Below are 25,543 nucleotides of genomic sequence, written 5' to 3'. Positions count from 1 at the left end.
TTCATACAGTGAGCACTCAATTTTTGTAAGATCACTCAAGTAGCCAAGAAGTGCCTGTTTCTTCTAAATGATAAACGTCTCTTGGATATTAACAACTTTCTTACTAGAATGTGAATAACCATCTTTTATACCATAATTAATTTAATTAAACAGTTTTTTTTTGTTTTTCCCCACATCTGTGCTGCTGCAATTTAACTCTATTACTGTTAATGAAATCATGATGATTAATCTACATAGTAATAATCTATTCAGTTAAAACTGAAAACTTTTATACCTGTTATTCAGGAAGGCTTTATTTGCAGAGGACAGAAACTGGTAATCTATGCATGTAAAAAAGAAAAAGCAATTTTCAGAATGGAGATTCCCCCTCCCCCACATTTGCTTTGTTTTGATGACTTAATAGATAGTGGCATGGTGGGGCCATATACTGCTTTCAGTTCATGCAGGCAACTCCCTTTGAAATCAATAGCATTTCATTATTTCATTCTTGGTCAAGGGTAGCACATGACCCCTGATGTCTCATACCTCATCATTCTGATGGAGACATAAAGCAAACAGAACTGCTTGAAAAAATCAGGTTTCAGACCTTTGTTTTTCCTCACAATTTAACACTTAGATTTACAGTAGCAGATCAAGTATATGCTATGATTCTGATACTGGTTATAAACCTTTCAAAGTATTCTGATCTGACAAATAAGAAGGTCATAAAATAAGAGGCATCAGCCCCTTCACTACCAAAAAATTAGATATGAAACCCATGCCTTAAATTCCCACCAACCTGCCAGCTGTATACTGGTGATGTGTTGTCTGAATTTATTGCCCCTTACCTTCTCTTATGATTTCTGTTAAAAAGTAGTGGCAGCAAAATCTAGCTGAAGTACTTTCTACCTTTCTTCACACAACAGGGGAAAAAGACATTTTCTTTGCCTATGAAATAAATTTACAATTAGACCAAGCTAATCCATAATAAAACAAAAGTGAGTGAATCTGATTGCTACATTACTTTTCAGATCTTCAAGAGACCGGAACACAAGGATCAAGATAACACGATTAACCAGTTCTGAAAATGTACATTTAACAGCATATACCTTTAATCCATGGAATTATAATTAATCCTTATTTTTTCTTTATGGGAAAGTCTTCCCTTTAAGTTATCATTCAGCAGCGTTTTACTTATGCCATTCCAACCCTATAAAAGAAGAGAGCTTTTGGGGCATTTCACATCCTCTACTGGGTAGCACGAATTTGGCAGCACTCTTTACTACACCGTCTCTCTTGTTCCAGGGGAGTTCTGACACCCATCACTTTATGAGTGTGCCTCAGTTCCCCTTTCCATGTGGTATTTTGAATTATAGGATCTGTTAGCTATCCCCAGTTTTCCTGGTCCTAGTGGAATTATGGCACTTCCTAGTTGTATTTGTGCCTAACTGCTCCTGGCAGACTGTGGGCCACAAACACACTCACCCCTGATTCAGTTTCTCGAGGGAGAGTAGACAGAAAGCTCACTCCCTTGGCCACTGAGTCTGGCCATGGTGGGCTTGCACCTAAGCCCTCTGGGTTTAAACCTGTTATAGCATTACAAAAGATTACACTTCAAGAAAATTAACTTCCTATAAGCAGACTTCCAGCACCTTCTGTGGTGTCCATATCGACTCAGGCTGCTGGCAGGGCAGTGAGATTTCTCATATCCATATATGTTTGCTCACTAGCGCCTGCTCAGGCACACCCTTATGTCCTTCCTCCAGGGTCCCATGGGCATGACTTGATCCTCCTGTTCAAGCCATCTGCATTTGTCTCGGTTAGCAAGCTTTTGTCAAACCAGCTCTGCTTTGATGCTTGGCCTCTGGCTCTATCTGTCTTTCTTCCACGAGTAGCATTTTCCACTGCAGCCTTCACAGCTCTGGATTTCTCGCTAACACAACTACCTCTTCTGGATGATGTATCATCACATCCGGTCAGTCACTGCATGCTCTGCAACAGAAAATGGGACATTCCCATCTCCCCCGCACTCCCGCATGTTTGGAGCAGGTACCCCATCCTGCCTCACAACATATGAGCACAGCATGGCCAACAGTTCCAATTTCTGCTGATCAGTAGCAGACAGACTTTGCTGCTTTCTCATGAGCTATTTGTAATTTGTGCTTGCTAACTAGCTTTTATCCAAGATAAACTGTCTATACAGCCCATGGCAGCAAGTTTTCCAGCCTGGGTCTACCAGGGTGACCAGACAGCAAGTGTGAAAAATTGGGATGGGGGGTGGGGAGTAATATGTGCATATATAAGACACTGTCCTGAATATTAGAACTCTCCCTACAAAATTGGGACATCTGGTCACTCTTAGGTTGACGGTTTCAGGCTAGTGCTCTTAAAACAGCTATATAGCCAGTGCTTTGAAGCTGCAACTTGAGCTACAGTTCAGGGTCTGAAGTTCCCCCTTGTTTTTAAATTGTTTTTAAGCTGTTTTTAAATTGCCACCCTGAGCCCCACTCGCCCAAGTCTGTCAACCTGGGCTGGGATGCTCGCTGCTAGGGGCTCTGCAGATGTACTGTAACAGATATGGTCCTGGTTTTCAGTTTAAAGAGCAAAAGTGTAAGCTCTTGCAATAATGTTTTAAAAAGCTTCATGTGCTACCAAGTAGATCCCAAACGCTGCCACCATTTTGTCAGATACACATTCTGTGTCAACTTTCTTTTGGTAGTTAACATTTGCTTCCTCTCTAACCTTATTATGAATTAAAATTGGTTAGACAAGGACTGAAGTTAACTCAACCTCCAGTTGGTCAGTTTTACGAAGACAACACTTAACAGTTTCTTTTACTTTCCATAATAAATGCTCATAACTCCCACTAGGTGCTGTGTATCCAAGTGGAGAAAATAAAATTTACTTATGGCTTTGTGCACCATTGCACGTACAAATTTAGCTAAGCCAATAATCAGCTAAGTGTGAAGTCATGACAGGGCTAAATAATGGAATGTCTAAACTAAAGAATTTACTAGACTGGATGCAGTACAGGGATAAGCTAACTTCCATTGTCTTACAAGCCTTACATAATCATTTAAGCTACTTCTTGCACTTATATAACTGAACTACAGTACATCAGTATGAACTGCTCATACTTCCCCAGTCACTAAAACACTCCAAGTTTGTTCTATTATTATTGTCTAGTCAAATAGACCATATATATTCATTAAATATTGCAAAATTACAGTGGGATGGGGAAGTCCTTATGCCAGATATGACTGCCCAAAGTGTACTGTCAATGGAAAGTGGAAACCGGAATGGTCATGGGCAAAATGGACTATTCTATAGTAAAAGGGTGATAAAAAACATAATGTGTTGCGAAACAAATGCTGAACCTCCTTAAATGGTGCATTTGTTGCAGTATAAGGCCCTTTAATCTGTAGGGACAAGCTTTACTTTGTGAAAGCATGTTTGATATTTTTTAGTTTTATTTAGGAGGACTTTCTCTCCACACTTTCTCTCTTCATTTTGCATAGTTTACATGGTTTATGTATGTTTCTTATCCCTTTTTTTAAAGCAACCATGATGACTTCTCATTGTTAGAAAAATTTCACACACTTGTAGCCTAATGCTCTGTAACCTAAAATATTTTGCATGAAAGGCAAAAAGGGTTTGTTCTTACAGTTAAAGTGGCTTTACCTAGAAGAAACTGATTTTCCTGTAGTAGATATTCTCTGGGGAAAAACCATCCTGTAATATCTTGGTATGTAATCTAAAAGGATTTTAATAACATGCTTCAGTTGCTCATATCTGCTTTGCAAGCTTATACCAGTTGTATACCTCTCTTAAACTTTGTCTTGACCAAAATAGGGTGTACCTATCACTGAAGTAAAATATTTTATTGTCCCAATAATTGATGCAAATTTTTTATCTTGTCTACTGAAAACTTATAATGCAATGAAAATGTAGTCAACAGGAAATTTCAACATATACAGTGTTGACGGTTTCATGTTTAGAAGAATTTTAAAAGTCAATTTTATGCTCCATGAATGTTGCTAGGCTGACAGCCCTAGAGAATTAAGATTTAGTATAGAATATCAGGGTTGAAAGGGACCTCAGGAAATCATCTAGTCCAACCCCCTGCTCAAAGCAGGATCAATCCCCAGACTGATTTTTGCCCTAGATCCCTAAATGGTCCCCTCAAGGATTGAACTTACAACCCTGGGTTTAGTAGGCCAGTGCTCAAACCACTGAGCTATCTCTCCCCCCGAAAGATTAGCTTTTGCACAACTGGAGACAGGGAAATTGAGCACTTTGAGCTCCAGGGCTTTACTACAAGCCAACACAAGGTCCCACTGAGATTCTCTTTACCTTAAAAAATGGCACAGCAAAATAAGTGGTAGTGCAAGTTTTGGTGCATTGTCAGAGATCTAACAAGTTGAGATTGTTGGTAGTTTCTAGGCCATTTCTTAGTGCCTCTGGGCATATCTACACAGCAGTGGTAACTGATGGCAGCAAACCTCCAAGCCCAGGTTGACAGACTTGGGATCACTGGGCTTGTGCTACCATGCTTAAAACAACTGTATAGACAGATCTTTTAAGTTGTAGCTAAGGCTCTGAAGGCCACCCCCAGCCTGGCCTTTAGCTTCAGAGCCTGAGCTCCAGCACAAGCTGAAATGTCTATGCAGCTATTTTTAGCACCATAGTGTGAGCCCCCTGAGCCTGAGTCTGTTGACCCAGAGTCAAAGGCTTTCTGCTGTGGGCTGTAGATGTATTCTTCGATGTTCTTTGGCAAGTGTTTTTGTGATATGGATACCTACCAGCTGACAACTAAACTGACACCAAATATCTGCTTATTAAAGATACATTAGAACCAACATGACAGGTGCTGCTTTCCACCAACATTTATTTTCCTCTCATACAGACATGATGAAGTTATTCTGTTTATTGGGCAGAAAGGTATTGCATTCACTTGCAAGATTAGGTTCATTAAAAGCATCAGAACAGGAGACCCTGAGAAGCGGATGTGCTTAGTATTAAGGGGAATCAGAATGTCTGAAAAATCCAGAACTTTGTAACAACTAAGGATCAGGCTACATTATGAAACCTGCCTTTTACAGTTTTGTGACATTTTGACAGGAAATAAGTGTTCTAATATGCCCAGAAATCTAGCAGACAGACCACAGCTGGTGAGCCACAGGTTCCCAAGTTCTGTTCTAATCTCTGGTTTACTAACCTGAAGAGAATAAAAATGTGATTGTGAAAATGATCATCCAGTAAGAATAAATTCTGTCCTTGGGAGGGTTACATTTAAACAACACTTTGTGATGATAAATGAGAAACATTCTTGCCATTTGGGCATTCATCAAGTTTCTGCTGTCTTTGTTTCCCCTTAAAACATCATTAGTGCATACACTAGAATAAAAATTTCAGCAAAGCTGCATCAAGATATACTTGTGTAATTATAGACCACAAATGGGATACCTATGCTTTAATCATAACTTTAGACGAAGATAGAAAGATCTTGACCAGCAGGTCCACTTGCCAGCAATTTATCCCCTATAGCACATTGTCTCTCTCTCTCTCTTTTTTTTTTTCTCCCAAACCTAATTTTATGGCAAACTAAATACTTAGCATTGAATTCAGTGTTGAATACTTCCAATAATCAGCCTGTGCAGAGAAATACATTTAATCATTTTTAAAAAGAAGTAGTAGTTGTTCTTCCTCCTTGTGAAATCCTCTTAGTACTTTTACTTCACTGAAGATACTTCAGAATGCCACAACACAAACACCAGAATTCATTGAGTTCACTGTATTTTGATACTACAGAATGATGTGTGTTACCTTTAATGTAACAAGAATTACTAAGCGAATGTTATCCAGGAGGGAAATACATGTTTTAAATAATTTTTTAAAACTTATACTTATGTTGACTATCTCCCAGAGCCTGGTTAATGCACACGTGCTAAACCTACAAACATATCCTGGCCTGCAATGAATACTGGTCAGGTGAGTTCTAGTCTAAACAGAGCACCACCAACATAAACTGGGCTCCATGTACATGTAGAGTTCCACCCGCACAGAACAAACTGCAGGATCAGGGCCTTAAAGTAGAACAAAAACCAAAAAGAGAGCAGTAAAAAACAAAACCGAACAGGACTTTTCCTTTAATGGTTTGAAAAACTGCCTATAGAGTGTACATAACTACTTGATATAATTAAAAATATTGCCTAATTATATTAATTATATAAATATAGCACAGTTAAAAAAATCAATCCTAATTAGTGTATATCTTTGCTTGAGAGACTGTCTTGCTCCAGTTTAGTCTCAAGGGTAAAGTATAGATGCGTTTAAAAAATATCAAGCCTAATTATATCTTTACTGGAGGTTATGTCTGGTTGTTTACAAAGAAAAATATACTTTTTATAAAAAGTTTAAATACATATTTATTCAAGAAAATCACAGTCCTTTAGAAAACCATAATTTATTTTAAAAAATATTGAATTAAAATTTTGAAAGTATTTTATTTTCATCCTTGTAGCTCTGGTGGCTGCAAAAATGCTGTTCTTAAATCAGATAAAAATTGCTTTTAGAAAAATCTAATCAGGTCTTAATTGTGCTGATTTCTGGAGGAAATATTCATGAATGTTTAGGCCATGTAAGTCTTACAATTATTTTTATTATTTTTTAAAAAATATGACATATTATGGTTCTGTAGGAAGTAACTTGTTGAATGGAGACAGTAAAACAAAACAAAACTAACAATTCCTGATTAAAGATGCAAAAGAGAGACCAGGTCATGCAAACCTTAACGTATATAAGTAGTCCCATTGAAATTAATGCAACCACTTGCTTGAGTAAATGTTTGTAGAAATGGGTCTTCCTGCATGAGTGTGTGGATATTTTATATAAACGGGCTTGCCTCTTCTCTTGGATTAAAGAGCCCTATAGTTCACTTTAACAGTGAGGTAAATTAAGTTTAAATGAGCTAATACAGTGCTAGAATGGAGTAAAAATCTCCTCTGTAACCACAGAGATGATGGGATAAACTCTGACCCATCTTTGGATAAGTCATTTTGGAAAAAAATAAGAGTTCTTGGGAGTGCTTAAAGTAATCACCATGTTTAATGTAAAGATATGAATAGCAGTCATCAAAATGGCGAGGTATCCAAGGTTCCTTAACTATGGAAGGTTGGTAAGGGTTCCTTCAGGTACTCTCAAGAATTTTCATAATAGCTAGGGAGACTTGTTCAATATAACCACTCGCCTTGGCAATGCCTCCTGATCAGTAATGGAGGAAGTATAAGCAAATTATGGTATAATTAATTCCCTGCAGTTGACCTGACAAAAATGAGCACAGTTTCTTAAAAGCTCTTCCTGATGATTACTGTGTGATAAGCAGAACTGAAAGAAATCTACAAAGTTTTATTTTTATTTAATGCAAATGGAATGTCAAATTCTGCAAAAATCAGGGTCCCATGGGCATGACTTGATCCAGGATATCCAACATGAGATAAATTAACCATAATCCAAGTTTTAAGTTTTAAGTTCTAAGTCTCTGTCTTCTGAATTCATCCAGCACTATTTGGGGGAGAACCTTCTGATGATGATGTTACTAAAAATAAATGTATGGTGTGGTTGCTGAAGTGTAGATGATCAAAAAATATGACAACCAGACTACTAGATAACAGAAATATAATTAATTAAGTTAACATGTAATGTCTTAATGTATGCATATTCCATGGAGTATTAGCCACTTACACACATTCCACATAGAACGCTGTTGTACATAATATGGCTCAATAATAATGAGATGACACTGAGTGAAGAGAGTTTGAATGGCTCAGAGGAGAATACATTGTATATAGCCAACCGTACAACCATATTTGCTCCAACGTATGTACAACCGTATGTACAACTGTATTTGCGCCAAACACCTACAAGATGTTTATCGAGCATTCTTAAAACTACAATACCCACCTGGGGAAGTGCAGAAACAGATTGACAGAGCGAGACGGGTACCCAGAAGGCACCTACAACAAGACAGGCCCAACAAGGAAAATAACAGAACACCACTGGCCGTCATGTACAGCCTCCCAGCTAAAACCTCTCCAGCGCATCAACAGCGATCTACAACCTATCCTGGAAAAAGATCCCCCACTCTCACATACCTTGGGAGGTAGGCCAGTCCTTGCTTACAGACAGCCCCTCAACCTGAAGCAAATACTCACCAGCACCTACACACCACACCTATATTTAGGTTGTAAGCTCTTTGATACAGAGAATGTCCTTTTGTTCTGTGGTTGTACAGTACCTATCATAATGGGTTCCAGGTCCTTGAATAGGTGTCTTATATGCTAAAATAATACAAATAATAATTCCATAAAGAAGCCCCTTTTTCCTAATTCTATGATTTCCACAGAAAATCCATTACTTCCATTTGCAATACTGATAAAAATGGGGGAGAATTTACTTTTACATCAGTATCTAATTATCACCATAGTATTTAAATGATGAAGAGGCAAAATATATCTGCATGATGATTGTTCATAATGGATTTAATAGAGAATTAATTTCTTTACTTTTCCCAAGATCTAGGCAGCTCTCTCTGGTGTATTTTTGTTATTTTTTTTCTTTTCCTGGTCTTTTCCTAACCTCTCTTATTGTGATATTTCTTTTATCAAATAAATGGTCTGTGCAGCAGGTTTTGAAAGCAGTCATGCTTTGTCTTAGTTTAATCCTCTTCATAAATGAGTCCCCTTGGGAAAAAAAATGTTCAGCTCTGAGGGACTTTGCCCTAGATTTTGTTAGCTGCATTTTCCCAAATTATGCGTGTATCTGGGGGAAGGAAGATTTGTGATATAGTTGGTGGTGGTAATGAAGACTAAAACTTTGACCTGCAATCAGAAATGAAGGAGAGTTCCTATGTTTGCTTCCAATTCAAGTGAGTCTCTTTGGGGGATGCTCATTCAGTGGAGTATCCTGGTGATGTCCTGTTACAACAAATGGAAATCAGGCAAGTAGGTCAGAATCCACTCTGGAGAAGAGGTAATATTGAAATGCTAATGCAATAAGCAAACTGAAGATACTGCTCACCTACAGCAGTTGCTTTTGTTGGTTCACAACAACTGGCAGAGAAAGGTAGAAATATAATTTCCAGTGTATTGCAATGACAGCTACATTCACTTCTGACCTGACAAGTGAAATTGCAGATCGGCAATTCATAAAAATCTCATTATATTCAATGGGAATCTCATGAGTCTCCTCTTCCACCTAGATAGGAATTATTACTTAAGCAGTTGGCACTGGATATGACAGAGATATCTAATATTGATAAAGATGCAGCTGGAGAATTAATCTGACATTTTACCAGGATGTGTATATAAAATCTTTGGTTCAAGTGATATTTTTTCTTTATATAGCTAATTACATGACTTTCTAAAGATAGTGATCAATAATAAATAGATCCAGTCTTTAGCACAGAAATTGACAGAGCACACAGTTGGCTGGTTAAGGGCTTGATTCAAGGCCCATATAAGTCAAAGGAAACATACCCATTAACTCTAACTCAGACCCTTAATGGAAAAGCAGGGAAACCTTTAAAAATCTTCATATGATTGCTGTGCACCAATCTGTGGCTTGAGTGGAACTAGATTGGAAATGGATATATAGTTGCAAATATTTCCATAGACAGGACTGATTTTTTTTTCCTTAGCTGTAGCTGGACTATTAACTCTATCGACCACAAATGGGGAACTGCATTTGAAAGTCTCAGTCCTAATTATTATCATATTAACATTTTTTTCCCTCTTAATTAAAAAGCATTTCTTACTTCGATCCTTTTGGCCATTTGTGACTGTTTTTTTTTTTGCTTTTAAAGATTGATAGTCAAGTTTTAACCATACTATCAGTGGAGAAGAGCCAAAATTGTTAAAGCACTTCTTCTGAAAGATAATTTGTTACAGGAACTGAGGCTAGCTAAACATTAAAAGGGGGGCCTAAATAGCTATAGAAATGTAGTTAGAGTATAGTTAGAATCACAGAAGTATAGGACTGGACAGGACCTTAATAGATCATCTAGTCAAGTCCCCTGTACTCAAGGCAGGACTAAATAATAACTAGAGCATTCCTGACAGAAGTTTGCCTAACTTGTTCTTTAAAAACCTCCAGTGATGGAGATTCCACAACCTCCCTAAGTAATTTGTTTTACTATCCTGACAGTTAAGAAATTTTTCCTAAAGTCTATCCTCAACCTCCCTTGCTGCAACTTAAGACCATTGCTTTTTGTGCTATTCTCAGAAGTTAGAGAACTGTTTCACTCTCCTCACTGTAACGATCTTTTATGTACTTGAAAACTGTTATGCCCCTTCTCAGTCTTTTCTTCTCCAGACTAAACAAACTCAATTCTTTCAATCTTTCCCCAGCCCTTTAATCATTTTTGTTGCTCTCCTTTGGACTTTCTCCAATTTGTACACATCTTTCCCAGTACCCAGTACTGGACACAGTACTCCAGTTGAGGCATGGAGTGGAGTGGAAGAATTATTTCTCAAGTCTTATGGTCTTACGTACACCACTCCTACTGATACATTCCAGAATGATGTTCCTTTTTTTTTTTTTTTTTTTTTTTTTTTGCAACAAGGTTACGCTGTTGATACATATTTAGCTTGCAATCCACTATAAGCCCCAGGTCCCTTTCAGCAGTGCTCCTTCCTAAGCTGTCATTCCCATTTTGTATGTGTTTAGTTAATTGTTCCTTCCTAACAGTAATACTTTGCATTTCTCCTGCTTGAATTTCATTCTGCTTAATTCAGACCTTTTCTCCAATTTGTCCAGACCACTTTGAATTTTAATCCTATCTTCCAAAGCCCTTGCAACCTCTCCCAGCTTGGTATTGTCTGCAGAATTTATTAGTATACTCTCTCTGCCATTCTCTAAATCATCCCTGTGGGATCTCACTCAATATGCCCTTCCAGCTTGACTCTTAACCACTGATGTCTATTTTCTGGGAATGGTTTTCCAACCAGTTATGCATCCATCTTAGGCTATGTCTACACTACTATGGTAAATTGACCTATGCTACGCAACTCCAGCTACATTATTCACGTAGCTGGAGTCAGCGTGACTTAGGTCAAGTTACCGCAGGGTCTACACTGTGAGGAGTCGATGGGAGAAAATCTCCCATCCACTTACCTTACTCTTCTCGTCTGGGGTAGAGTACAGGGGTTGACTGGAGAGCGATCTGCAGTCAGTTTGGTGGGTCTTTACTAGACCCTCTAAATCTACAGTGGTGGTCAGAGCATCAATCCCTGCTGTAGTGTAGACCTGCCCTGAGAGTAGCTCCATCTAGGCTATATTTCCCTAGTTTTATTTATGAAAAGATCATGTGAGACAGTATCAAAAGCCTTATTTGAAGTCAAGACATACAACATCTATCACTTCCCCACCTCCACAAGGCTTGTTACTCTGTCAAAGAAAGCTATTAGACTGGTTTGATATGATTTGTTCTTCACAAATCCACATTGACTGTTACTGACCACCTTACTGCCTTCTAAGCGTCTGCAGATTGATTGCTTGATTACTTGCTCAATTATCTTTCTGGGTACAGAAGTTATAAGACTTGTCTGTAATTCTCCAGGTTATCCTTACTCTCCTTTTTATAGATTGACACTATATTTGCCCACTTCCAATCCTCTGAAATATCTTTCATGACTTTTCAAAGATAATCACTAGTGGCTCAGCTGTCTCCTCAGTCAGCTCCTTGAGTATTCTAAGACGTATTTAATCAGGCCCTGCCAACTGGAAGACATCTAACTTATCTAATTTTTAACTTGTTCCTTCTGAAAATGTGAGAGAGATTCCCAAACCCTCAGATTTCTCACTTAAAAGGGAAGGCTCAGAACTGTGCCAGATTGAGGTGTCATTAGAGGAGGTTTTTCAATTTGTTCCAAAACTAAACAGTAATAAGTCACCAGGACCAGATGGTATTCACCCAAGCATTCTGAAGGAACTCAAATGGGAAAATTCAGAACTATTAACTATGGTTTGTAACCTATCATTTAAATCAGCTTGTGTACCAAATAAATGGAGGATAGCTAATGTGACATCAATTTAAAAAAAAAAGGCTTTAGGGGTTATCCTAGAAATTATATACCAGTAAACCTATCTTCAGTTCTCGGCAAACTGGTTGAAACGATGGTAAAGAAGAAAATTGTCAGACACATAGATGAACATAATTTATTGGGGAAGAGTCAACATGCTTTTTGTGAAGGGAAATCATGCCTCACTAATCTACTAGAATTCTTTGAGGTGGTCACAAGCATGTGGACAAGAGAGATCCAGTGGATATGATGTACTTAGATTTTCAGAAAGCCTTTGACAAGGTCCCTCACAAAAGGTTCTTAAGCAAAGTAAGGTGTCATGGGATAAGAGGGAAGGTTCTTTCATGGATCGGTAACTGGTTAAAGGGTAGGAATAAATTATAAGTTTTCAGAATGGAAAGAATAAATAGTGGTGTCCCCCATGGATCTATACTGGGACCAATCCTATTCAACATATTCATACGTGATCTGAAAAAAGGGGTAAATACTGAGGTGATAAGATTCACAGATGACACAAAACTACTGGAGATAGTAAAGTCCCAAGCAGACCACAAAGCACTGTAAAAGGATCTCACAAAACTGGATGACTGCACAACAAAATGGCAGATGAAATTCAATGTTGATAAATGCAAAGTAGTGCATATTGAAAAACATAATTCCAACTATACATATAAAATGATGGGTTCTAAATTAGTTGTTACTACTCAAGAAAGAGATCTTGGAGTCATTATGGATAGTTCTCTGAAAATATCCACTCGATGTGCAGTGGCAGTCAAAAAAGTCAACAGAATGTTGGGAAACATTAAGAAAGGGATAGCTAACAAGTCAGAAAATATCATATTGCCCCTATATAAATCCATGGTATGCCAACATATGGAATACTGTGTGCAGATGCGATCGCCCCATCTCAAAAAAAAAAGACGTATTGGATCTGGAAAAGGTTTGGAAAAGGCCATCAAAAATTATTAGTGGTATGGAATGACTTCCATATGAGGAGAGATTAGTAAAACTGGGATATTTGAGCTTGGAAAAGAGACTACTAAGGAAAAATGTGATAGAGATCTATAAAATCATTACTGGTATGGAGAAAGTAAACAAGGAAGTATTATTTACTACTTTTCATAACACAAGATCTAGAGGTCACCAAATGAAATTAATAGGCAGCAGGTTTAAAACAAACAAAAGGAAGTATTTTTTCACACATTGCACAGTCAATCCGTGGAACCACTTGCCAGAGAATGTTGTGAACGCAAAAACTATAACAGGGTTAAAAAAAAGAACTAGATAAATTAATGGAGGATAGGTCCATTGCAGGCTATTAGCCAGGATGGGCTGGGATAGTGTCCTTAGCCTCTATTTGCCAGAACCTGGGAATGGGTGATGTGAAGGGCCATTGATGATCATATGTTCTGTTCGTTCCCTCTGGGACACCTGTCATTGGCCACTGTCGGAAGATATTGGGCTAGATTGACCTTTGGTCAGATCCAGTATGGCTGTTCTTATGTTCTTGTGTTCTTCCCTATTTTAGCCACAGATCCTACCTCATTTTCACTGGCATTTACTATGCTAGACAGCTGATTGCTACTATCCTTTTTGGGGAAAACAAACAAAAATGGCACTTAGTACTTGTGCCTTTTCCACATTTTCTGTTATAGTGGCAGTCAAAAAAGTGAACAGAATGTTGGGAAACATTAAGAAAGGGATAGCTAATAAGTCAGAAAATATCATATTGCCCCTATATAAATCCATGGTATGCTGACATCTTTTACCCTTCACTAAGTAATTGGCCTACCCTGTTCTGGTCCTTGTTTTGCTTCTAATGTATTTGTAGAAAGTTTTCTTGTTACCCTTTATGTCCCTAGCTATCTTAATTTCATTTTTTGTCTTGACCTTTCTAATTCCCTACATGCTTGTTTTGTTTGTTCATATTCATTCTCTATAATTTGACCTAGTTTTCACTTTTTGTAAGACTCTTTATTGAGGTTCATATCACTGAAGATCTCCTGGTTAAGCCAGGGTGGTTTCTTGCCATACTTTATGATCTTTACTGTGGGGTGGCATAGATTGCTCTTGTGCCCTTAATATCTCTTTGAAAAAGTGCCAACTCTGTCAACCTGTTTTTCCCCCTTAGATTTGCTTCCCATAGGAATCTTACCTACCAATTCCCTGAGTGTGCTAAAGCCTGACTTCTTGAAGTCCATTATCTTTATTCTGCTTTTTTTCCTCCTACCAGTCTGCTGTTTTTCCTCCTACCATTCATACCTAAGAATCCTGAACTTTATTATTTCATAAGCACATTCACTTCTAATTGGAGAGGAGAGGGAAGAATGGTGTTTCAATATAGAACAGTGAACTACCTTATAGAACAAGTATGTTATCTTGAACTGTGGCTTTCCTCAACTGATTGCTTACTGAGCCTCCACTTTGCCAAAGGAGTAAATGAAAATACTTAATGAATGCTGCCTAATGTCATTACCAAGCTAGTAAGGGCAGTCCTGATATGGGAAATCACTTGCTCCACAGGATCTGTGTTGATGCTGTGGAAAAATGATGAGATAATATATAGTGAATTATGAGATAATATATAGCAAACTTCACACAGCGTAGAGGTCAAAAATGCAATAATATAGTTCATTATACAAATAGATATTTTCATTCAGTCACAACACTCAGACTGAGCTAGTACTACCCCAGTTTGTGTTTACCAAGCACCTTTCTCCTTTTCTGAAAAAATATAATATGTTCTGTGATGCCATCCGACTATAAAGAACATTACCACACTCTCTCTGTGTTTGTTATTGTTTAGTATTGTACCTCCTTGTGCATTTACAATCAGAAATCACTGGGGCAAAAATTATTACAATTGGCACATTTCAATACTGCCATTCTGTCTGGAGGACTCACATCAATGAGTGCTGACCTCAAGGCAGACTGTCAAAAGTGGGGCAGACATCCTAAAGTGGTGGCATGTTCTATAACTAGATTTCATCAACCCAGTACCAAATGTGGACTCCTACAGGACCACAATAGTCTTATAATGGACTTACAGACAGTCCTATTAGATATTCCAGTCTATCTTGCTACCTAGGCAAGGTTGATTATGAGATAAATCGATACTTACACCAAAAATCACAACTATTCCAGGTTAATCCCAATCCCAAGAGACCAGTCACTCATCCAGGTCAAGTTGCATCCTAGATCTCACACCAAAGACAATACTAGTACCCGATTTCATAGTAAAATAGCTAAATGTTTATTAGCTAAGAAAATAAATGAGAATTATTGAGAGGTTAGGACACGTAAATATATGTACAGATGAGTCATAGTCTATAATTGCAAATTGTAGCAGAGATGTAGTAATCTAACAGTTTCCTAAAAGTTTCTCAGGACTACACACAATAAGTCTAGGGATTTTCAGATATTCTGCCTTGTTAGAATCCAAATAATGAAGAGAATGAGGGATTTTCATTTGTATCTATATTTATATTAGTTCTCTTAGAACAATTTGATAGGACAGCTATCACATATTTTCTTCTTTGATGGCCATAGGAGAAGGATGTTTTTAGAGTTTTTGAACTCTGAATGCCCTATACAATGACTACTTACTTTGAAGTGCTCAAGATGCATTATCTTTTTGATAAGTGTCTTTCATTTGCATTACACAAGGCTTCTTTCATATTTAGATATTGGGAGTCATATACAATGCAAAGTATTAACAAGATACAGATAAGTGAAAACAATGCATGTAACATCTCATTAGTTTTCATGATGTTTAAACACCAGTACATTCTTCTACATTGAACAACCACTTTGATCTATAATAATAAAAAAGTGAATTGACCTAGGGCTTTGGCATGAGCTGACTCCTGGTCTGCCAGCATCACAGATACACTTACAGCACTCTATAAATAATAGTTATAAGCCCTTTCTATGTATATTTCTACGCCAATATAATGCGACCTGATATAATACAAATTTGGATATAACACAGGAAAGCAGTGCTCTGGGGAGGCGGGGCTGTGTGCTCCGGCAGATCAAAGCAAGTTCGATGTAATGCGGTTTTACCTATAGCTCAGTAAGATTTTTTTGGCTCCCAAGGACAGTGTTATATTGGGGAAGAGGTGTATTATAATTATGGGAAATGAAGTTTCTTTCACTTCTTTCTCTGGTGACTTCCGCTTTATCCCTGCTTCCTTTCATTGCCATTGCCACTTCCTCCCTAGAGTTGTGTTTACCCAGCTGCCAAGCTAAGATGCTTACTGAGTAACCCCTTCAGTAAGAGTCTGTAGGACAGCATTAAAGGAAAGAGATGAATTCATTGTAAACCCTAAGGCCCCAGGCTTGTAAACACTTAGGCCCAGATTCCCAAAGATGTCTAGCAAATGTCTGGAACAACAATGAGATCTACAAAGGCTGAAATAGACACCTAAACTTCCTATACAATGAATGGGGAGACACAGTTGCCTAAGAACATGATCCACAAATGTTAGGTAGGGAGTTGCCTAAAGTATCTTATGGGAGATACCAGCATGAAAGGTAGGTATTTCCTACGCTCCATCCATCTACTGAATTCGATGTCTAAATCCAAGCTGCAGGGATGCACTCATTTCCTCTTGTAATTTGTAGCTGGGCATCCCTCTTGTGGAGTCAGGCTGTTTAGGAGCCGAAATCATTTCTTGTCAGAATGAGTTAAGTGCCTCCCTCACTCCACATAGAATGACCAGAGGAAAAGGAGCAGCCCTGTTTATATCTTTTAGCTTAGTGGTTAGAGTACTTCCCTGGATGTGGGAGACTGGATTCATTTCCCCTTTCTGTCTGAGACAGCAAAAGGATTTGAACAGAGGTATTCCATCTCTCTGGAGAGTGCACTAACCACTGAGCTATGGGAGGGGGATCAATCTTACTTGCTGAATTTGTTTCACTATGTATAAACACTTAAACAGTCAGTGGGCTAGAGAATTGAATGAAAATGATTTTACAAGCCAGTTAGGGCACCCACATGAGAGGTGGGAAACCCTGGGGCTAGTCCTTTTGTGCCAGTTATTCTTGAATTATTTATCCAAAGTGGATGAGTTTCAACAGGTTAGCCAGAGGGCATTCCATATCAGAGTAGCCAATTACTTGTTGCTAAGAGCACCCTCCCAAGAGATGGTGGAGACCCCTGTTCAAGTAATTTCTCCCCATCTGGTAGAGGGAGGAGTTGAACCTGCAGCTCCCACATCCTGAGTGATTGCTCTAAGCACTGAGCTTGTTATGCAGATAAAACTACACAGGATCGTTTCAGGGGACAAGGCAAAGATGCCACGTTTATTATAACACAATTTGATTTATGACCAATAACTAATACCCAATACCTATACACACACATACATACATCAGAAGTTCTGCAGCTGCTGGATAGTTACCAGTCCTGAACGTAGATTGAGTCTGTGGATTGATTTTGCAGCTTGGATTCATAGCTTTTGGTGACTAATTGGCCAGGAAAACCAGGCACAAGGAAGGGCTGAGTCTGCCCTCCCATGTTGGCAACAGAATGTTACCCCCCCACCCCAAAGTCTTCCATCTCACCCATCTTTTTTATAGGCTTTAGTTTGAATTCAGAGTCTATAGGTCTTGCTGTGTCATGCTGCCTCTGGGTTCAATGTGATTGGTCACCCATCAGTTGCAGAACATGACTTTCAGCCTCGGACCTGGCTTTGATCTTCCTTCTATTGTACCCTTGTTCTTTTCTTTTTAGGGTGGACTCTTCTTACTTTGTTAGGACTGTTGTCTGCATCTGCAGCCATTGGTGTTTGAACTTTATTTCATCAGGACAGGCTGGTGCTGGAGGTTGATTCCATCATCCATCCATACCTCATTCACACATTTAAACTAAACTAACAAGATTACATTAGGGTTTTGCAAAATGAAGGTTGCAGCAAGCTTTTACAAAATGGAGTATGCATTTTAAAATGGAATTTGAGTTACAATATGGAGAAGTGTAAGGAATGGCAAAGAGTGAACAGAAGCTACAACGGAGACAAGTGTAATGAATGGCAAACAATGAGCAGAAGTTACAATGTTGAAACAGTGCACGTTTCCATGATTTAAGTAGCAATTGGATTGAAAGTGAAATTTACAAGGGCAGCTGGCTGAATAGCTATGGCTCTTAACAAGTATCTTAATTCTCAGTTAGCCAGTTATTGGGATAACTGGTTTTATGAATGAATGTTGTTTCATTCAAAAAATTTTACTTATGAACAATTTCATTTATCAGTTCTACAAGCTAAAAGATAGAAGGTGGGTGGTAGTTTCTCCTGAGGCTGGAATTTGAATGGGGCTTGCTAGGCATGCTCAGAACACACCTGTAGAACACACACATCGAAGGTAGGCACTCCTCTGCCTACCTTTCTCTAGGGCTCATGCTTGGGCTTTGGTGGGATATCGGCACCTGGACTGAAGCAGCAGCAGTGCACCTGTCCAGAGGCAGAAACTTTGGTGCCTAGGAAAATTTTAGGCATAAAGCAAATTTAGGGTTAGTTAGTAGCTAAGCAGTGGTGTTATGAATTGCAGTGTAGCCTAAATCTGGGGTTTAAGTGATTAAAGCCCTTTGTGGATCTGGGCCTCACTCGTGTGTAATTTAACTTGTGTGAGTAGGCCTACTGAACTACTTGCATAAGTAAAGTTGCAGATTGCGTACGTGTTTACAGGATTGGGGTCATATCATGGTGTTCAATCCTTTGCAGTTTTTATTTATGCAAAATGAATGTTGTACTACTTAAGCAAATCACATGATGAATACTTTCCACCTCTGCAAATTCTGAGGGTATGGTCTATGATGGAACATATATATACTACATATGATGACTGGCAGGGATGGAGTTAAATCTTTTTCCCTGAAGAGAAAAGCTGTACCAGTTTTTTCTTCTCTTACAGCAGGGCCTGTTAAACATCCCAATAATGTGGGGAATATTATTGAGTTCAGCTGAGACAAATTACTAACTTTAACAAAAATCACAACAGCTGGGCCTATAAAGTGGAAGAGTGGATGTGTCTTTTTTCTTTCTTTCCATTTCTTTTCTTTTCTTCTCTTCTCTGGGTTTGGTTAAGTTCTGAAAACAAAGAAAGATTTGGTAAGTAGCTCATTTTTTTTTCTTTTTTATGTGTCTATTGTTTTCTGTGGTATGAAAATATGAGGAAAGACTTTAAAACCTTATGGTGTTTTTCTGTTGTTTAATGGGGACCTATCCAAGCTATAAAATTATTCTTTTCACACTCTTGGGTGTTGTGATAGAAATCCTATACCTTGCTGTCTCCAGGGCACTTTACTTAGCTGTTTAAGAACACGATTATGCTTTTATATTGTATGTGTGCTGATGCTGTATATAGAAAAATGAGATTGGCTATGGTATCAGGATCAAGAAATTCATTCAACAAAATGTGGCTATAATATTGACATTTTTATTTACATTTAACTGGAAAATACCTTTAATCCCATATAGGGTCCTTTTCCTGCACAGCACACACTACGAAAGTCAATAAGAACCTGAATACGTTCCCTAGGCCTACCACATTGCAGATAGACAGACTTGCTGGTGTGCTGCAGGAGTTATGCTTATTCAGGAAAGACAATCACACATCAGAACTTATGCTGTTGACTTCAGTGGGAGAAAGACTGGCTCCTAAAATAATGAGAGAGACCCTAAATAAGGGGGGAAATTTACATCAAATTTTCTAAATGGAAAATTGGTTTTCTCAATGAGTAAATGAGAGCTTTACTGACAAATATAAAACTAAAAACAAAATTTTCACCAAAAGTCAAATGCTTGATTTTAACAAAAAGTAGAAAATTTTCTGTGGAAGTTCTCATTTTCCAGCTAGCACTTAATATAAGGTTTGTGTGTTGGAGGGGGAAATGTGCTTTTTATAAAAATAGTGTACAAATGCACAAGCTCATATTGGGTATAATCTGTTTATATGTGTGAAACAACAAAAATGGAAAAGCCACTTTATATACTAATAGACAGAAGTGTCTCCATTTTTGTATTTGTGTTCTGTAGCTGAAATTTTAATTCCTGTGGTTGCCACTCTAATCATCTTTAACTTTATAGCTGCTGCGTCATAGTCTAAGATTCTAAATAACTAGGGCATATGGGTGCTTGACATTCACATTGTACAACTAAGGTTTCTATAATAATAGAACAGTTACTTTACCATTTAATTAACTTTAGAACTAGAGCTGGCCAAAAATATTAATTTGTTCTGTCTTTCAGTAGAACATTGGGTTTCTGACAATGTAATTTTTCATAAAGGATCTGTTTCAGTGGAATACATCAGCTAAAATGGCACCACAGTGGCTCACAGGAATTGTAGTTCAGGTATTATATGCTCCTGTTGTCCCCCAGCTTATGTTCTCTGGTCAGACTACATCTTTCATGATGCACCACAGCCAAGTGGACTCTTAGGACATACCTTCTTCCTTCACCTAGAGGAGAAAACATGGTGTATTAAGGAAGATGTAGTCCAACCAGGGAACCAAGTCTGCAGAGGAGAATGAGAGCATAAAGCACCCAAACTGGTAAGAGGCCCTGAAGTGCCATTCTGAATAGAAATGTTTCAGTTTTTAGTCTAAATATCTCCCCTAAAAGTTTCACAAAATCAAGAAAAAAACTTCGGTTTTGTCAATTTTCCCTGTGCAGAAAAACTATTTTTTCAACCAGCTCTACTTACAGGCTTTGGGCTATCTTATAATAATACTTAGAAAGAAATGTTAAACCTAATTGTTTGCTATCATGGGCTTCAGGAATTTTAACTCTTCCAAGGAGTTCCAGAAAACTGATTCCGAAACCAAATCTTTGCTTTCTTCACACACCTCTATTGCAAAAGTTGCACAAAAGGTTTTAGCATAAGGAGTAGATTTAAATTGCTTCATGAATTAGATCCCACTCTCTGAATATTAAAATATTGAGGAGAAACTACTCCCTGAATATTAAAGTATAGACCATTTTATTTCCTTTTCTGAAATCTTTAATTTTAAATATTACAAGATTCATAATCTTATATAGTAGCATATATGCCACTGCATACCATAATATGAGATCAAAAAGAAATATTTAAGTCTATACTAGGAATTCCTAGTCATTTAAGTACTGACTTAGCTTTATAAAAGACTGCCCTATTTCATCACGTACCAAAGGGTTTTCAGTGTGGTTACACCAAATTACCACACAACCCACATAGACTAGCTATAGAGACTGGAGTACTACAAGCTTGCTCAAGTAAACTATAAAGGCTCCAAGTCAGAAAAATAAATTTGTCTTGTTACTGCTGAACAGTAATAATAGTAGACAAATGACAATATTTATATAGAGAAAATATAATTAACCCAGCAATACAAAGAGAACATGAAATTATCCACAATGGAAGCCTACTCCAAGTTTAGCCTGCACTGCACAGCACAGCAGTCTTGCATATCTGAGAATTTTAGTTTAATTATTGTAATTTTGTATTGTAACTATTGTATCATGACTTATACAGCCCTTAATGATAGCATCTCCTTATTCAATGGATCTGCCCCATTATGTATGTAGCCACATATTTGCTTTTTTAATGGAGATCTCAATAATTTCTACTCCCCATAGTGCTGCATATCAGGCACATCTGAGGCTCTGAACCAAAGTCTGCTGAAGTCAAATCTGTAGGTTGAGTGTGTAGGGCAGGCATTTAAGAAATTTTATTTTAGGTGTAGAGTGAGCAAATTTGAACTGGATGGATAGTGGCCAGTCCAAGTTTCCAGTGACACTTGTGTTTTGATTGGCTTCTCTCTCCCCTCGTCACTTCCCAGTGTAGTTTCAGTTTATATAATATATACTACCTGAGCACAGTGTTTGTTCACATTTATGTACAACTGCATGCCTCCAGCGGTGAATGTTTTTGATGCTTAGTAGTTATGTAAATACATTCAATCTATGAATGAACATAAAAAGCAAGTGCATTTCAGTAGGAAATTAAGGTCAATGTGTCATATTAATACACAAAAAAACTACATTTAAAAACATATTAGCTTTGTGACACCAATTGGGAAGGCCAGGAAATTGCATATTAAGGAGTAGGTGGTGCCCTGAAGTCAATGATTATCCATGACAGCATAAGTTAAGACTGAAATATCAGACTAAACTTTGAATTTCCTTGCTTTTATTGGCAAGAATTATATTTGGGGTGAGGACCCTGAAGTTTGAGAGAATCCTGTTAATCTACAGGATATTTTCTAGTGCTTTGCTTAGTTCAGTTCTAAATATCTCAAACAATGGGGTACTTCCTGAAGGAAAAAATCCATCTAAACATATAAGGACTTGAATATTCTAGGTCAAACTATTTCTGAACTAAGGTGTAGCAAAGAAGCCTTAAAATAAGGGATAATCTCAAAAAAGTCTTGTCAAATTAACCTCAAGATAAACCGAAAGTCTATCCTGTTCAGACTACACACACACATTCTGACTTGGAAGTAAGGTGACCAGATAGCAAGTATGAAAAATCGGGATTGGAGGGTAATAGGCGCTTATATAAGAAAAAGCCCCAAATATCAGGACAGTCACTATTTTATAGGGACATCTGGTCACCCTACTTCAAAGTTACTATTTTTGAAGATTTTTAGAGTTAGGAGTTTGTGCGAATAAGTTTTGAATGGAAGCTGGTGTAAGGGGGTTCCAAAGAGGATGGATCTAGACTGTTCTCAGTGGTACCCGATGACAGAACAAGGAGTAATGGTCTCAAGTTGCAGTGCGGGAGGTTTAGGTTAGATATTAGGAAAAACTTTTTCACTCAGAGTGGTGAAACACTGGAATGGGTTACCTAGGGAGGTGGTGGAATCTCTTTCCTTAGAGGTTTTTAAGGTCAGGCTTGACAAAGCCCTGGCTGGGATGATTTAGTTGGGAATTGGTCCTGCTTTGAGCAGGGGGTTGGACTAGATGACCTCCTGAGGTCCCTTCCAACCCTGATATTCTATGATTCTACAATTCTAAGAGGCAGTGAACTCTTCAAAATCATTCGGCAATGGCTTATTCAGAGTTACAGCAGACTAATGTGCAACTTCAGACTTTTTAAAATGGATATTCTTTATTCAATTATTAGTCTACAATTCTTTACAGGTTTCTAAGATTTACTATGTAAGTATGCCCATGTGATCCTTTTAATCAAATATTTCATGGTCTGACAGAAAAAAAATAGCATTAAAGAAGGCAATAGACAATAAGTTGCCAAGCAGAGCAGCATTCAATAATGCAGTAATTATTAGATAGTATGTCTAAATGCCAAAATCTGCATTAAATGTGATTTGCTTGGGTCAGTAAATATCTGTTCAATAACCTATTTTGTTTAAAGTCCAAATGCAGACATCTAAATTGTCACCACAGTATCTGTGTACGTGACCTGCACAAGTCCCATATTTATATACATACAATTCAGAAGGAAATGTATAGATGCTGTTACTCAATTTGTGAATGCAATAATGTTTCACGATTACATCTTGTGGAAAAACTTAGGTGCTCACACTCTAAAATAGTTTTGAATAGGCTTACCAATTTGAAATTGAATAATCCAACTCCATACCTCTTAGGTGACTAACACTTTAATCACTGAAATCTCTGTATGTGACTGAAATTCAGTTTAAAAACAGCTAAAAGCGAAGGAGTGGGGAAGGAGAAACAGCCTGTTGAATCAGACTCATCTGTTCCTGGGAATAGTAGAAATAGTTATTGGTCTGTTTGTGTACAAAATAATACAACAGAAAATTCCTAGATTTATAAAAAAGCTTTTCAAAAATAAACGTCATGAGACTTTGGGTGCAATGTTTTGCTCTAATACAATTGTATGGCATGTTAAGTGTCACATTCAGTCACCCTTTTTGCAAGCCATGTGACTGTGAAGCCACATGTTCAAACATCAGTGACCGTGCTATGCCTACTGTGCACATTTTCATTGTGACTTCGAGTTGGTTGGTGAGCATTTCTTGGTAAAGGCTCAGGCCATAATGAAGACCTCCTCCTGGAACCTTACCCAGTGAAGTTTGTGCCTGGGATGCTGCTAACTCTTATATTACCCATCCTGGGTTGGAAAATGATCATAACTTTGCTGTGGACCATAGAAAATAAAACTCACTTAATTCCCTATGAAATAGATGTCTTTTAGTTTAAAAAGAGAGCTTGTTAAGCAGGGACTACATCTCCGAATCCTCAAAAATGACTGACACCCTCAATTTAAGGACTTGATCCAAACTATCAGTGGTAGTCTTTCCATTTACTTCAAAGGGCTTTGGATGAGGCCCTTAATAAAACAGGGGTGTCAACCATAATGATCTCAACCTAAGACCATTGATGTGAATGGAATGACTGATGCTGATTTCAGTGGGCTTCAGCTCAATACTTAGGCAAGGAATTAATAATATCTGTGAGTTATGGTATGACAGCCAGAACGCTGGCTTTGAGCAATCAAAACTTAGTGAAGGTCAGAGCAATCAGTGGTAAAACAAATGAAAGACTTAACATCTCAAAGTGTGTATCATTGTGAACCTAGGTCTTAGTTTTTGAGAAGTTGAAAATTTCAAATCAGACATGTATATATGAACATATTACAACTAAGAGAAGCAAGCTCTACTTGCTTTGCAATATTAGCCATGTCTTGGCCTCTGTTGCATTACTTTTCCCATGATTATACAATAACTACCTCTGCTTTTGGAAATGCCTTAGTACAGGGTTGGTTCACCAAAGGGAACCTAAGAAACATGTGCCACTAAGCAAAAGGAAATCAACACTGCCAGTATGTTAGCAGGTGTCTCATGTTCACTGCTATCTTCACTAGTGTGCAGCTCAATATCTCTAAAACAAATACTACTTTGCTTGATTGTAAATAATACCAGCTTTCAGTCTTAACACTGTACATGACAGAAGTCAAGTTTAAAAAGTCTGTCAAGTGAATTCATGACAGCCATATCTTCAGAAGACTGACATTTCATTCTGTACAAGGAAAATTATTACACAGAATGAGTGAAACAGTTCAAATTCCCCCTGGCTGACCCTTTAAAATAGGACTGGAAGAACAACTTTGCATTTTTTTTAACCTTCCTGTCTAATTAAGAATTTTTCAAAACTTCCCGAAAGGACAGACCAAACCCAAGCCAAAAAAAAAAAAAAATACACTGTAGGGATACAGAGGCATCAAGACCATGCTGATCTCCACTGTCCATGATTTACTACCTGATCTTGGGAGAAGGACAGTATTTTGAGGAAAAGGCCAAGACAAGGCAGAGGTTGGGGGCAACCCACAGCTATGTTAGACAAAAGAGAAAATAACAGACATGTAGGTGTGAAAAAGAGACCATAGAGCCCATCTTTGGTACTCTCAATGCCACCTCAATTATGTACTCTAGTGTTGAGAAATTTCTGAGATATATCATCTCAACCCTTTTCGCTCTCCATGAGAAGCAAAAGAAAGCAGAACTGAATGGCAGT

The 25,543-nt window shown here is 37.9% G+C and overlaps 1 protein-coding gene across 1 annotated transcript in view; it reads left to right on the top strand.

The window, feature by feature from the left end:
* LRRC2 (leucine rich repeat containing 2) overlaps positions 1–25,543 on the top strand; it is an 865,563-nt gene that overhangs the window by 770,465 nt on the left and 69,555 nt on the right. The window lies entirely within an intron of this gene.

This window comes from Gopherus flavomarginatus, chromosome 3, assembly GCF_025201925.1.
Source record: "Gopherus flavomarginatus isolate rGopFla2 chromosome 3, rGopFla2.mat.asm, whole genome shotgun sequence".
NCBI classification, from domain to species: domain Eukaryota; kingdom Metazoa; phylum Chordata; order Testudines; family Testudinidae; genus Gopherus; species Gopherus flavomarginatus.
The sequence above is the reverse complement of the archived record's forward strand: the minus strand, read 5'-3'. Positions and strand labels throughout refer to the sequence as shown.